The sequence below is a fragment of the Ictalurus furcatus genome, chromosome 3, assembly GCF_023375685.1.
Source record: "Ictalurus furcatus strain D&B chromosome 3, Billie_1.0, whole genome shotgun sequence".
In the NCBI taxonomy this organism is placed as follows: domain Eukaryota; kingdom Metazoa; phylum Chordata; class Actinopteri; order Siluriformes; family Ictaluridae; genus Ictalurus; species Ictalurus furcatus.
In genome coordinates this window covers 36099259-36105561 of record NC_071257.1, presented here as the reverse complement: position 1 = coordinate 36105561, position 6303 = coordinate 36099259, and the positions used below count along the sequence as shown (strand labels likewise).

At 39.5% G+C, this 6303-nt stretch overlaps 1 long non-coding RNA gene across 1 annotated transcript; it reads right to left on the bottom strand.

Annotated features, from left to right (window-relative positions):
- Positions 1–203: 203 nt before the first annotated feature.
- LOC128606154 (uncharacterized) lies at positions 204–1964 on the bottom strand. Its single transcript, XR_008385635.1, has 3 exons — positions 1213–1964; positions 1002–1074; positions 204–631 (listed from the first exon to the last, which is right to left on the bottom strand). It is a non-coding gene; the product is annotated as an uncharacterized LOC128606154 (long non-coding RNA).
- Positions 1965–6303: the final 4339 nt, after the last annotated feature.

The following is a 6303-nucleotide window of genomic DNA, read 5'->3' as shown; positions in this document are numbered from 1 at the left end:
TCACAGAAGAATACGGTCCAGGTGCTGGGTTTATTAAAAACGATTGAATTTCCATACGGCTCGGAAACATGAGCGGGCACAAGCACTGGGGAGATCTTTATAGTGTTCCTGAATCAGGAAGCGAGTGCACACAGGTGAGACAGGTAAACAGGAAGGCTAGTGATGGAGGCGTGGCATGGAACTGTTAGGTGAATCAGTGGGACACAAACATCAAATCACAGATAAGTAGTGTTGGATATTAAGTCTGTGTTAAAATTAGATTAAGTGAGACATTCGAGAAGCCCTTCGTGTCACCATAGCAACCAGAGCTATGGTGACACTTGATTGTGTTATATCTCTTGTGTTTATATTTTGATCAGTTTCATTAAACAGATATTTATTTATATATTTTATTTTTCTGGTTTTGTCTAATTTCACAACCGATTATCTGATCTGCAGGTTGTTTGGAGTAAAAATAGTCAATCCTAGCACAAGAGGCGGGAAGGATTATTGTACAGAAGGCGGGAATTTGTCGGAGTACGAGATAATATGGTTGTGGAATTCCGGTTAACTCACCTTGCCTTAGTTTACTGCTGGATTGTTTAAGGTGAACTATTTGATATTGTCCCACAGCGCTGCTGAGTTCTGGATCCTGATTGGTCAGAAGGTGTTGATTAGTTTTCTCTAACAGCAGCTCTGACTGTAGCGCAGGTTTATATTCATGCGCTCGCTCTGATACGTTATCGTTTCCATAGCAACAGGAACTCAATTATCTCACAATTTTACACGTTAAATGTAACTATAAACGGACAAAAAAAAGTGTTGTTCTTTAAAAAATATAAAATTGTAATCATTCTGAAATTGTCAGTTTGATGTGATATAAGAGGAATAAAACACTTCGGGACGTGGTCCATCATTGAGTGCGCTACGTCATACAGTTATATGGTAATCGTTGCTCGTTAGCTACGGTACATTAGCCTTGTTGCTCCAGTGCAAAAACTAAAGCAGGAGAATTCACTAACCTTGTCTTAAACAATGGACTGCATTTAGAGTGAACAGGACATTGTGGACGTTCCACTTGTGGCCTCACAGTTCCTTTAAAAAAAAGGGGAAAAGTGTCACCCGCGAATTTGGAAGCGGAGAGCCACTACATCACGGAGGCGAGCGAGGAAAAGGACCAATAAGGCAAAAGAGCAGTCCAACAAATCAGCGTTTTTTAAAGCCGCTTGTCACCTCGTAATGTCCTCAGCAGGACAAAGTGCTGACCTCGGGGAAAGAGGAGACGACTTCCAGAAATCCCCCCGCTGTCCTGACGTATTTCTGCACCATTCCAAACGAAACACATATAAATCTGTCCGCACACAGTTCTCCAAAACCTCACACACTCTCGAGACACACACACACACACACACGTCCCTACATCCCCTAAACACGACGGCCTCCTGCTCGACTATGACTCATTAACCCTTCTGTTCTGTTCTGTTCTGGCCAACATTTTACTAAAAGTAGAACCATTGTGAAAGTCTAAAAATATATATTTTAACATTATTATCTTGGCTCAAGCCTGAAGAGGGGCTTTAAGGTTTCCATCACTGTGGGGATTTTATAATAAATGTTACAGCTGTGTTGGTATAAATTCAGAGAAAAAGAGAAAAAGAGATCGTCTGGAACATTGCAAAATAGCAACAGCTACAGGACAGTTAAAGGAAATACAGGTAAGTGCCGTGGATAAGTTTGGTTCTTGGGTTTGTACTGAAGTTACAATGCTAACGTAGCTAGCTAGGAATGCATGTCAGTGACACCCAAATATTTATATTCTTGCTTCAGACAACATGGTTAAGCTCTGTAAGTGTATCTTTAAAATATTATTTTGTAAAATAGCAGTGGTGGTGTACAGTGCATTTACACGTTCAAGTTAAAGTGTGAATTCATTATTCGCATCAATTCATGATTTAAACTTGGGGAGGCGGGGTCGAGGAGGCGGAATTATAACAAATAGCTAAGGAAGCACATTCTGGTTGTCCAAGATGGCGATCTCCAGAAATAAAGTTAAAGTGCTCAACTACAGAGTGATATTTATTCTGTAAGATTTTTTCTGAAGGTCATATTTATAATGAAATGAAAAATGTCATAATGCATTTTACACTTTTTATTTTACATCGCTATATTTATTATGAATTATGAATGATGCATTCATAACATTCTACACCAATGCCAAACGAACCCAGCCCCGTTCTGCATAGTGCATGATTAAAGAATTCATACTACAAAACTTAATACCTTTACAACATATTAAAAAACTGTACAAGTTTGCAACATAGTACAAAACTTTACAGCCACATCACAAGGCGACAAACTTTACAACAGACTACAAACAGAACAGATTCAGTTTATTTGTAGTTATTTGTATACACTTTACAACTTGACAACATGATACACAACTTTACACAATACTAAAAACTTTAAAATGTTACAACATACTGCAAAGTTTTACAGTTTTACAACATAATAGAAAACTTTACAGCTGCAACACAAGACAAAATTTTACAACGTTACAAAAGACTACAAACATCAGAACAGATTCAGTTTATTTGTAGTCATTTGTATACACTTTATAACTTAACAACATGATACACAACTTTAAAACATACTACAAACTTTACAACTTGACAACATGATGCACAACTTTACACAATACTACAAACTTTAAGATGTTACAACATACTACAAATTTTCACAGTTTTACAACAGGCTACAAACATCAAAGCAGATTGCAAACTTTATAACATGATACACAACTTTACAACTTCTTACACACTTTGCAACATGCAGTTTTATAACATAATAGAAATACAACTACAACACAATAGAAAAATACAACTTTAGAAACCTTTACAACATACTACAAAGCCTCACAGTTTTATAAAATAATACAAAACAACAAATTACGACAAATCTTTAAATTACAACCGTAAGACATAATATAACTCTTCACAACTTCAATACATAATACACAACGTCACAGCTTCACAACGCACAATTTTACAGCATAGCACAGCACTTCTGAAACATAATACAAAGCTTGACACCAAAACCTTTGCAACTTTGCAACACAATACAAAATTGTGCTACAAATCTTGACAACATTCTACATGTACAACATTGAAACTTTACAGCATATTATAAAACTTTGCAACATAACTCAAACCTTTACAACATAATACAATTTTACATTATAAACTTACATTACAATATTTTTTTGTTGTTACAATTTTACACACTGCAAAAAACATTTTGTAAAATTTACAACATAACAAAATATTTTTCAACCGTACAACATACTGAAAAAAAATAAAATTGTACGACTTTATAACATTGTACAAAACTTTATGACATACTAGACCACAAATACTTTACAACATTTTTCACATACTACAAAATTAACATTACAACATTAATACAAAACATTACAACATACTCCTGCTGATATAATAAACATTTCTGGGTAAAATAAATGTCACTTTACTTAGATTTCAGAAATATCTGCAGCTGAAGTAATCGTATCTGTCAATAATCTACACTCAGAAATGAAACCTAGATGCAGTTTCGGGTTATAAAGTGCTTTATAACATGTTTAGAATGTAGATCATAGGTCATGATATGGTACATATGGCGTTTGAGAAAGTTAAGATTATATTTATATATTTAGCGGTGGTAAATCTCACTGGATGTGGTTTGAGGCAGAAGATTGTCATTATTTGTTAGCTACATTAGTGTTGTAGCTCCAGTACAAAGCCGAAGATGCAAATATCAGACAGCAAACTGTCTTTCACTGTTCGACTACATTTGATGGTAATTTTTTTGCCAAACTGTTCCCTTAAGCTAAACTACTCTTCTGTGGGGCAGATGTGAGCTGTACATGTGGATTTATATGTTTAAACACTTTTGTCCGCAGTGTTTCTCCCCTGCGGGACAGCTGGGCTTCGGGAGCACAATAGCAGCAGCCAGCAGCAGGACTTCCTGAGCCAGAGGCAGGGTTTCGATGGCTGAACTATAATTATAACCTCCAGCACCGGGAGCACAATTTGAGTAGGATGTCTGTCTGCGGTCCAGAAATTACCATCTTCTGCATTTTCATTAGGTGGGAAAGGTTCCTGGAGTTCTCCAAACTCACCGCTGCTCGGTCTAAAGGTCTGGGTGCAGAGGAACGGGAACTGTTTTTATTTTCATCAGTATGTGAGATTTTCTTCAGTCTCAGATGTATTATTGAAAAATACATGATTTATCAGTGAGCCACAGCCAGTGTTTAGCTTCATTTTATTTAACAATTTTCTACTTTTTTGAGAAACATAATTGGACAAAATGCTGTATTCCCATTTGATACGTAATGAAAAGTTTATTGATCGCTGAGTATTTTGAAGCTCTCGTGAGAGAAACAGTTGGCTTTAATTGGCGTGTTGGAGAAAATGGGGGACAAATTGTGCACAGTTTGTGTATGTTTAAGCAAGATTCTCTTTTTTTATTGCAGTCATGGAGGCCTTTAACTGTACAAAAGAAAGATGTAAAAAAAAAAAAAAATTTTTAAATGTTTTAAATTCTATAGTCTCCCTCTTTTGTATCTTTATATGGGGACAAATGGGTGTTGTGTTTGGTAACCATGGTAACCAGCAGCAAATATGATAAGAACACTCACTAGTGACTGCGTAAAGCAACTGTCTTATTTTCTTAAAATGCTTGATGCTCTAGAGACAGCGGTAACTAGACATGCTTGGGACGGATCCTGAATTCTGCACTTTAGTAAACATGGAGAATTGTTACTGTGCAGGGGGAGCGTGGGGTGGGGGGTGGTGTTTAGGGTTGTGAGGAGAGGGGAGGGGTGGGGATGGGGGGTGAATATTTATGAGTCCCGTGTAGCTCATTTCACATCTCATTGCTATGATTTGTGCTTTATTTACCGTCCTTGTGGCCTCTCGCTGCTCCTCGTGGTGTGTTTGTTTGTTTGGGTGAAGAGCACGGGGTCTGAAGCTGCACCGCAGTGAGCAAGGGAAAAAAGAAAAGGCCAAAGAGGGAGAGAGAGAATGAAAAGAAATGACAATTTAAAAAAGTGGATGAAGGAAGTAAAATGTGAAAGAAAAAAATAGAAAAAAGTGACAGCAAGGGCAAAATTGAGAAAGAAAGGAAAGGAAAATAAGGAAAAAAGTGAAAAAGTGAGTGAGACACATGGAGGAGTGAGTGAGACACATGGAGGAGTGAGTGAGACACATGGAGGAGTGAGTGGGACACATGAGGGAATGAGTGAGACACATGGAGGAGTGAGTGAGACACATGGAGGAGTGAGTGAGACACATGGAGAAGTGAGTGGGACACATGAGGGAATGAGTGAGACACATGGAGGAGTGAGTGAGACACATGAGGGAGTGAGTGAGACACATGGAGGAGTGAGTGAGACACATGGAGGAGTGAGTGAGACACATGGAGGAGTGAGTGAGACACATGGAGAAGTGAGTGGGACACATGAGGGAATGAGTGAGACACATGGAGGAGTGAGTGAGACACATGGAGGAGTGAGTGAGACACATGGAGGAGTGAGTGAGACACATGGAGAGTGAGTGAGACATGGAGGAGTGAGTGAGACACATGGTGCAGTGAGTGAGACACACGGTGTAGTGAGTGAGACACGTGGAGGAGTGAGTGAGACACATGGAGGAGTGAGTGAGAAACATGGGGGAGTGAGTGAGACACATGGTGCAGTGAGTGAGACACATGGTGTAGTGAGTGAGACACATGGAGAGTGAGTGAGACACATGGTGCAGTGAGTGAGACACATGGAGAGTGAGTGAGACACATGGAGGAATGAGTGAGACACATGGTGTAGTGAGTGAGACACATGGAGGAGTGAGTGAGACACATGGAGGAGTGACTGAGACACATGGAGGAGTGAGTGAGACACATGGAGGAGTGAGTGAGACACATGGAGGAGTGAGTGAGACACATGGTGCAGAGAGTGAGACACATGGTGTAGTGAGTGAGACGCATGGAGAGTGAGTGAGACACATGGAGGAGTGAGTGAGACACATGGAGAGTGAGTGAGACACATGGTGTAGTGAGTGAGACACATGGAGGAGTGAGTGAGACACATGGTGTAGTGAGTGAGACACATGGAGGAGTGAGTGAGACACATGGAGGAGTGAGGGAGACACATGGTGTAGTGAGTGAGACACATGGAGGAGTGAGTGAGACACATGGAGGAGTGACTGAGACACATGGAGGAGTGAGGGAGACATGGAGGAGTGAGTGAGACACATGGTGTAGTGAGTGAGACGC